Below are 10,155 nucleotides of genomic sequence, written 5' to 3'. Positions count from 1 at the left end.
GGGGATCCGTAATAAACCCCAGGAAGAGTAGCTGCTGCCTTGGCAGGAACTAATGGGTATCCATAATAAACCCCAGGAAGAGTAGCTGCTGCCTTGGCAGGAACTAATGGGGATCCGTAATAAACCCCAGGAAGAGTAGCTGCTGCCTTGGAAGGAACTAATGGGGATCCATAATAAACCCCAGGAAGAGTAGCTGCTGCCTTGGCAGGAACTAATGGGGATCCATAATAAACCCCAGGAAGAGTGGCTGCTGCCTTGGCAGGAACTAATGGGGTTCCATAATAAACCCCAGGAAGAGTAGCTGCTACCTTGGCAGGAACTAATGGGGTTCCATAATAAACCCCAGGAAGAGTAGCTGCTGCCTTGGCAGGAACTAATGGGGATCCATAATAAACCCCAGGAAGAGTAGCTGCTGCCTTGGCAGGAACTAATGGGGATCCATATTAACCACAGGAAGAGTAGCTGCTGCCTTGGCAGGAACTAATGGGGATCCATAATAAACTCCAGGAAGAGTAGCTGCTGCCTTGGCAGGAACTAATGGGGATCCGTAATAAACCACAGGAAGAGTAGCTGCTGCCTTGGCAGAACCTAATGGGGATCCATAATAAACCCCAGGAAGAGTAGCTGCTGCCTTGGCAGGAACTAATGGGGATCCATAATAAACCCCAGGAAGAGTAGCTGCTGCCTTGCTAGGAACTAAAGGGGATCCATAATAAACCCCAGGAAGAGTAGCTGCTGCCTTGGCAGGAACTAATGGGGATCCATAATAAACCCCAGGAAGAGTAGCTGCTGCCTTGGCAGGAACTAATGGGGATCCGTAATAAACCCCAGGAAGAGTAGCTGCTGCCTTGGCAGGAACTAGTGGAGATCCATAATACACCCCAGGAAGAGTAGCTGCTGCCTTGACAGGAACTAATGGGGATCCATAATAAACATTAGGAACAGTAGCTGCTGCATTGGCAGGAACTAATGGGGATCCATAATAATCCATAGGAAGAGTAGCTGCTGCCTTGGCAGGAACTAATGGGGATCCATAATAAACCCCAGGAAGAGTAGCTGCTCCCTTGGCAGGAACTAATGGGGATCCATAAAAAACCCCAGGAAGAGTAGCTGCTGCCTTGGCCGGAACTAATGGGGATCCATAATAAACCCCAGGAAAAGTAGCTGCTGCCTTGGCAGGAATTAATGGGGATCCATAATAAACCCCAGGAAGAGTAGCTGCTGCCTTGGCAGGAACTAATGGGGATCCATAATAAACCCCCAGGAAGAGTAGCTGCTGCCTTGGCAGGAACTAATAATCCATAATAAACCCCAGGAAGAGTAGCTGCTGCCTTGGCAGGAACTAATAATCCATAATAAACCCCAGGAAGAGTAGCTGCTGCCTTGGCAGGAACTAATGGGGATCAATAATAAACCCCAGGAAGAGTAGCTGCTGCCTTGGCAGGAACTAATGGGGATCCATAATAAACCCCAGGAAGAGTAGCTGCTGCCTTGGCAGGAACTAATGGGGATCCATAATAAACCCCAGGAAGAGTAGCTGCTGCCTTGGCAGGAACTAATGGGGATCCATAATAAACCCCAGGAAGAGTAGCTGCTGCCTTGGCAGGAACTAATGGGGATCCATAATAAACCCCAGGAAGAGTAGCTGCTGCCTTGGCAGGAACTAATGGGGATCCATAATAAACCCCAGGAAGAGTAGCTGCTGCCTTGGCAGGAACTAATGGGGATCCATAATAAACCCCAGGTAGAGTAACTGCTGCCTTGGCAGGAACTAATGGGGATCCATAATAAACCCCAGGTAGAGTAGCTGCTGCCTTGGCAGGAACTAATGGGGATCCATAATAAACCCCAGGAAGAGAAGCTGCTGCCTTGCCATAAAGATACGAGTTACTTGGGTCAGGGGAAACAGGCAGTTGATGTACTGACTAAACAAGCACTAAGTAGTGGGGATGTTGATGTACTGACTAAACAAGCACTAAGTAGTGGGGATGTTGATGTACTGACTGAACAAGCACTAAGTAGTGGGGATGTTGATGTACTGACTGAACAAGCACTAAGTAGTGGGGGATGTTGATGTACTGGCTGAACAAGCACTAAGTAGTGGGGATGTTGATGTACTGGCTAAACAAGCACTAAGTAGTGGGGATGTTGATGTACTGGCTGAACAAGCACTAAGTAGTGGGGATGTTGATGTACTGGCTAAACAAGCACTAAGTAGTGGGGATGTTGATGTACTGGCTGAACAAGCACTAAGTAGTGGGGATGTTGATGTACTGGCTGAACAAGCACTAAGTAGTGGGGATGTTGATGTACTGGCTAAACAAGCACTAAGTAGTGGGGGATGTTGATGTACTGGCTGAACAAGCACTAAGTAGTGGGGGATGTTGATGTACTGGCTAAACAAGCACTAAGTAGTGGGGATGTTGATGTACTGACTAAACAAGCACTAAGTAGTGGGGATGTTGATGTACTGGCTAAACAAGCACTAAGTAGTGGGGATGTTGATGTACTGACTAAACAAGCACTAAGTAGTGGGGATGTTGATGTACTGGCTGAACAAGCACTAAGTAGTGGGGGATGTTGATGTACTGGCTAAACAAGCACTAAGTAGTGGGGATGTTGATGTACTGGCTAAACAAGCACTAAGTAGTGGGGATGTACTGACTAAACAACCACTAAGTAGTGGGGATGTTGATGTACTGACTAAACAAGCACTAAGTAGTGGGGATGTTGATGTACTGACTAAACAACCACTAAGTAGTGGGGATGTTGATGTACTGGCTAAACAAGCACTAAGTAGTGGGGATGTTGATGTACTGGCTGAACAAGCACTAAGTAGTGGGGATGTTGATGTACTGGCTGAACAAGCACTAAGTAGTGGGGATGTACTGGGTTAACAAGCACTAAGTAGTGGGGATGTTGATGTACTGGCTAAACAAGCACTAAGTAGTAGGGATATTGATGTACTGGCTAACCAAGCACTAAGTAGTGGGGATGTTGATGTACAGGCTAAACAAGCACTAAGTAGTGGGGATGTTGATGTACTGGCTAAACAAGCACTAAGTAGTGGGGGATGTTGATGTACTGGGTTAACAAGCACTAAGTAGTGGGGATGTTGATGTACTGGGTTAACAAGCACTAAGTAGTGGGGATGTTGATGTACTGGCTAAACAAGCACTAACTAGTGGGGATGTTGATGTACTGGCTGAACAAGCACTAAGTAGTGGGGATGTTGATGTACTGGGTTAACAAGCACTAAGTAGTGGGGATGTTGATGTACTGGGTTAACAAGCACTAAGTAGTGGGGATGTTGATGTACTGACTAAACAAGCACTAAGTAGTGGGGATGTTGATGTACTGGGTTAACAAGCACTAAGTAGTGGGGGATGTTGATGTACTGGCTAAACAAGCACTAAGTAGTGGGGATGTTGATGTACTGGCTAAACAAGCACTAAGTAGTGGGGATGTACTGGGTAAACAAGCACTAAGTAGTGGGGATGTTGATGTACTGGGTTAACAAGCACTAAGTAGTGGGGATGTTGATGTACTGGCTAAACAAGCACTAAGTAGTGGGGATGTTGATGTACTGACTAAACAAGCACTAAGTAGTGGGGATGTTGATGTACTGACTAAACAAGCACTGAGTAGTGGGGATGTTGATGTACTGACTAAACAAGCACTAAGTAGTGGGGATGTTGATGTACTGGCTAAACAAGCACTAAGTAGTGGGGATGTTGATGTACTGGGTTAACAAGCACTAAGTAGTGGGGATGTTGATGTACTGGCTCAACAAGCACTAAGTAGTGGGGATGTTGATGTACTGGCTAAACAAGCACTAAGTAGTGGGGGATGTTGATGTACTGGTTAAACAAGCACTAAGTAGTGGGGATGTTGATGTACTGGCTAAACAAGCACTAAGTAGTGGGGGATGTTGATGTACTGGCTAAACAAGCACTAAGTAGTGGGGATGTTGATGTACTGGCTAAACAAGCACTAAGTAGTGGGGATGTTGATGTACTGGCTAAACAAGCACTAAGTATTGGGGATGTTGATGTACTGGCTGAACAAGCACTAAGTAGTGGGGATGTACTGGCTGAACAAGCACTAAGTAGTGGGGATGTTGATGTACTGGATAAACAAGCACTAAGTAGTGGGGATGTTGATGTACTGGCTAAACAAGCACTAAGTAGTGGGGATGTTGATGTACTGGCTGAACAAGCACTAAGTAGTGGGGATGTTGATGTACTGGCTAAACAAGCACTAAGTAGTGGGGATGTTGATGTACTGGTTAAACAAGCACTGAGTAGTGGGGATGTTGATGTACTGGGTTAACAAGCACTAAGTAGTGGGGATGTTGATGTACTGGCTAAACAAGCACTAACTAGTGGGGATGTTGATGTACTGACTGAACAAGCACTAAGTAGTGGGGATGTTGATGTACTGACTGAACAAGCACTAAGTAGTGGGGGATGTTGATGTACTGGCTAAACAAGCACTAAGTAGTGGGGGATGTTGATGTACTGGCTAAACAAGCACTAAGTAGTGGGGATGTTGATGTACTGGGTTAACAAGCACTAAGTAGTGGGGATGTTGATGTACTGGGTTAACAAGCACTAAGTAGTGGGGATGTTGATGTACTGGGTTAACAAGCACTAAGTAGTGGGGATGTTGATGTACTGGCTAAACAAGCACTAAGTAGTGGGGATGTTGATGTACTGGCTAAACAAGCACTAAGTAGTGGGGATGTTGATGTACTGGGTTAACAAGCACTAAGTAGTGGGGATGTACTGGGTTAACAAGCACTAAGTAGTGGGGATGTTGATGTACTGGCTGAACAAGCACTAAGTAGTGGGGATGTTGATGTACTGACTAAACAAGCACTAAGTAGTGGGGATGTTGATGTACTGGCTGAACAAGCACTAAGTAGTGGGGATGTTGATGTACTGGCTGAACAAGCACTAAGTAGTGGGGATGTTGATGTACTGACTAAACAAGCACTAAGTAGTGGGGGATGTTGATGTACTGGCTAAACAAGCACTAAGTAGTGGGGGATGTACTGACTAAACAACCACTAAGTAGTGGGGATGTTGATGTACTGGCTGAACAAGCACTAAGTAGTGGGGATGTTGATGTACTGACTAAACAAGCACTAAGTAGTGGGGATGTTGATGTACTGACTAAACAACCACTAAGTAGTGGGGATGTTGATGTACTGGCTAAACAAGCACTAAGTAGTGGGGATGTTGATGTACTGGCTGAACAAGCACTAAGTAGTGGGGATGTTGATGTACTGGCTAAACAAGCACTAAGTAGTGGGGATGTTGATGTACTGGCTGAACAAGCACTAAGTAGTGGGGATGTTGATGTACTGGCTAAACAAGCACTAAGTAGTGGGGATATTGATGTACTGGCTAACCAAGCACTAAGTAGTGGGGATGTTGATGTACTGGCTAAACAAGCACTAAGTAGTGGGGATGTTGATGTACTGGCTAAACAAGCACTAAGTAGTGGGGATGTTGATGTACTGGCTAAACAAGCACTAAGTAGTGGGGATGTTGATATACTGGCTAAACAAGCACTAAGTAGTGGGGATGTTGATGTACTGACTAAACAAGCACTAACTAGTGGGGATGTTGATGTACTGGCTAAACAAGCACTAAGTAGTGGGGATGTTGATGTACTGGCTAAACAAGCACTAAGTAGTGGGGGATGTTGATGTACTGGGTTAACAAGCACTAAGTAGTGGGGATGTTGATGTACTGACTAAACAAGCACTAAGTAGTGGGGGATGTTGATGTACTGGCTAAACAAGCACTAAGTAGTGGGGGATGTTGATGTACTGGCTAAACAAGCACTAAGTAGTGGGGATGTTGATGTACTGGGTTAACAAGCACTAAGTAGTGGGGATGTTGATGTACTGGCTAAACAAGCACTAACTAGTGGGGATGTTGATGTACTGGCTGAACAAGCACTAAGTAGTGGGGATGTTGATGTACTGACTAAACAAGCACTAAGTAGTGGGGATGTTGATGTACTGGGTTAACAAGCACTAAGTAGTGGGGATGTTGATGTACTGGCTAAACAAGCACTAAATAGTGGGGATGTTGATGTACTGGGTTAACAAGCACTAAGTAGTGGGGATGTTGATGTACTGACTAAACAAGCACTAAGTAGTGGGGGATGTTGATGTACTGGGTTAACAAGCACTAAGTAGTGGGGATGTTGATGTACTGGCTAAACAAGCACTAAGTAGTGGGGATGTTGATGTACTGACTGAACAAGCACTAAGTAGTGGGGATGTTGATGTACTGGCTGAACAAGCACTAAGTAGTGGGGATGTTGATGTACTGGCTGAACAAGCACTAAGTAGTGGGGATGTTGATGTACTGGCTAAACAAGCACTAAGTAGTGGGGGATGTTGATGTACTGGCTCAACAAGCACTAAGTAGTGGGGATGTTGATGTACTGACTAAACAAGCACTAAGTAGTGGGGGATGTTGATGTACTGGCTGAACAAGCACTAAGTAGTGGGGATGTTGATGTACTGGCTGAACAAGCACTAAGTAGTGGGGATGTTGATGTACTGACTAAACAAGCACTAAGTAGTGGGGGATGTTGATGTACTGGCTAAACAAGCACTAAGTAGTGGGGGATGTACTGACTAAACAACCACTAAGTAGTGGGGATGTTGATGTACTGGCTGAACAAGCACTAAGTAGTGGGGATGTTGATGTACTGGCTAAACAAGCACTAAGTAGTGGGGAAGTTGATGTACCTGCTGAACAAGCACTAAGTAGTGGGGATGTTCATGTACTGGCTGAACAAGCACTAAGTAGTGGGGATGTTGATGTACTGGCTAAACAAGCACTAAGTAGTGGGGATGTTGATGTACTGGCTAAACAAGCACTAAGTAGTGGGGATGTTGATGTACTGACTAAACAAGCACTAAGTAGTGGGGATGTTGATGTACTGGATAAACAAGCCCTAAGTAGTGGGGATGTTGATGTACTGGCTAAACAAGCACTAAGTAGTGGGGATGTTGATGTACTGGCTGAACAAGCACTAAGTAGTGGGGATGTTGATGTACTGGCTGAACAAGCACTAAGTAGTGGGGATGTTGATGTACTGGCTAAACAAGCACTAAGTAGTGGGGATGTTGATGTACTGGCTAAACAAGCACTAAGTAGTGGGGATGTTGATGTACTGGGTTAACAAGCACTAAGTAGTGGGGATGTTGATGTACTGGGTTAACAAGCACTAAGTAGTGGGGGATGTTGATGTACTGGTTAAACAAGCACTAAGTAGTGGGGGATGTTGATGTACTGGCTAAACAAGCACTAAGTAGTGGGGATGTTGATGTACTGGGTTAACAAGCACTAAGTAGTGGGGGATGTTGATGTACTGGCTAAACAAGCACTAAGTAGTGGGGGATGTTGATGTACTGGTTAAACAAGCACTAAGTAGTGGGGGATGTTGATGTACTGGCTAAACAAGCACTAAGTAGTGGGGATGTTGATGTACTGGGTTAACAAGCACTAAGTAGTGGGGGATGTTGATGTACTGGCTAAACAAGCACTAAGTAGTGGGGATGTTGATGTACTGGTTAAACAAGCACTAAGTAGTGGGGGATGTTGATGTACTGGCTAAACAAGCACTAAGTAGTGGGGATGTTGATGTACTGGCTAAACAAGCACTAAGTAGTGGGGATGTTGATGTACTGGCTGAACAAGCACTAAGTAGTGGGGGATGTTGATGTACTGACTAAACAAGCACTAAGTAGTGGGGGATGTTGATATACTGGCTAAACAAGCACTAAGTAGTGGGGATGTTGATGTACTGGCTGAACAAGCACTAAGTAGTGGGGATGTACTGGGTAAACAAGCACTAAGTAGTGGGGATGTTGATGTACTGGGTTAACAAGCACTAAGTAGTGGGGATGTTGATGTACTGGCTAAACAAGCACTAACTAGTGGGGGATGTTGATGTACTGGGTTAACAAGCACAAAGTAGTGGGGGATGTTGATGTACTGGCTAAACAAGCACTAAGTAGTCGGGATGTTGATGTACTGGCTAAACAAGCACTAAGTAGTGGGGATGTTGATGTACTGGCTAAACAAGGACTAAGTAGTGGGGATGTTGATGTACTGGGTTAACAAGCACTAGAGATGTAGAGATGGCAGGTTAAAAGCCTGATATGGACAGTGATGGTGTAGAGATGGCAGGCTAAAAGCCTGATATGGACAGTGATGGTGTAGAGATGGCAGGTTAAAAGCCTGATATGGACAGTGATGGTGTAGAGATGGCAGGTTAAAAGCCTGATATGGACAGTGATGGTGTAGAGATGGCAGGTTAAAAGCCTGATATGGACAGTGATGGTGTAGAGATGGCAGGTTAAAAGCCTGATATGGACAGTGATGGTGTAGAGATGGCAGGTTAAAAGCCTGATATGGACAGTGATGGTGTAGAGATGGTAGGTTAAAAGCCTGATATGGACAGTGATGGTGCAGAGATGGCAGGTTAAAAGCCTGATATGGACAGTGATGGTGTAGAGATGGCAGGCTAAAAGCCTGATATGGACAGTGATGGTGTAGAGATGGCAGGTTAAAAGCCTGATATGGACAGTGAAGGTGTAGAGATGGCAGGTTAAAAGCCTGATATGGACAGTGATGGTGTAGAGATGGCAGGTTAAAAGCCTGATATGGACAGTGATGGTGCAGAGATGGCAGGTTAAAAGCCTGATATGGACAGTGATAGTGCAGAGATGGCAGGTTAAAAGCCTGATATAGACAGTGATGGTGTAGAGATGGCAGGTTAAAAGCCTGATATGGACAGTGATGGTGTAGAGATGGCAGGTTAAAAGCCTGATATGGACAGTGATGGTGTAGAGATGGCAGGAGCAGGTTAAAAGCATGATATGGACAGTGATGGTGCAGAGATGGCAGGAGCAGGTTAAAAGCATGATATGGACAGTGATGGTGCAGAGATGGCAGGTTAAAAGCCTGATATGGACAGTGATGGTGTAGAGATGGCAGGTTAAAAGCCTGATATGGACAGTGATGGTGTAGAGATGGCAGGTTAAAAGCCTGATATGGACAGTGATGGTGTAGAGATGGCAGGTTAAAAGCCTGATATGGACAGTGATGGTGAAGAGATGGCAGGTTAAAAGCCTGATATGGACAGTGATGGTGCAGAGATGGCAGGAGCAGGTTAAAAGCCTGATATGGACAGTGATGGTGTAGAGATGGCAGGTTAAAAGCCTGATATAGACAGTGATGGTGTAGAGATGGCAGGTTAAAAGCCTGATATGGACAGTGATGGTGTAGAGATGGCAGGTTAAAAGCCTGATATAGACAGTGATGGTGTAGAGATGGCAGGTTAAAAGCCTGATATGGACAGTGATGGTGTAGAGATGGCAGGTTAAAAGCCTGATATGGACAGTGATGGTGTAGAGATGGCAGGAGCAGGTTAAAAGCCTGATATGGACAGTGATGGTGTAGAGATGGCAGGTTAAAAGCCTGATATGGACAGTGATGGTGTAGAGATGGCAGGTTAAAAGCCTGATATGGACAGTGATGGTGTAGAGATGGCAGGTTAAAAGCCTGATATGGACAGTGATGGTGCAGAGATGGCAGGAGCAGGTTAAAAGCCTGATATGGACAGTGATGGTGTAGAGATGGCAGGTTAAAAGCCTGATATGGACAGTGAAGGTGCAGAGATGGCAGGATAAAAGCCTGATATGGACAGTGATGGTGTAGAGATGGCAGGAGCAGGTTAAAAGCCTGATATGGACAGTGATGGTGTAGAGATGGCAGGAGCAGGTTAAAAGCCTGATATGCACAGTGAAGGTGCAGAGATGGCAGGTTAAAAGCCTGATATGGACAGTGATGGTGTAGAGATGGCAGGAGCAGGTTAAAAGCCTGATATGGACAGTGATGGTGTAGAGATGGCAGGTTAAAAGCCTGATATGGACAGTGATGGTGTAGAGATGGCAGGTTAAAAGCCTGATATGGACAGTGATGGTGTAGAGATGGCAGGAGCAGGTTAAAAGCCTGATATGGACAGTGATGGTGAAGAGATGGCAGGTTAAAAGCCTGATATGGACAGTGATGGTGTAGAGATGGCAGGTTAAAAGCCTGATATGGACAGTGAAGGTGC

The sequence above is a fragment of the Salvelinus fontinalis genome, chromosome 36, assembly GCF_029448725.1.
Source record: "Salvelinus fontinalis isolate EN_2023a chromosome 36, ASM2944872v1, whole genome shotgun sequence".
Classification (NCBI taxonomy): Eukaryota; Metazoa; Chordata; class Actinopteri; order Salmoniformes; family Salmonidae; genus Salvelinus; species Salvelinus fontinalis.
Note: the sequence above shows the minus strand (reverse complement) of the source record.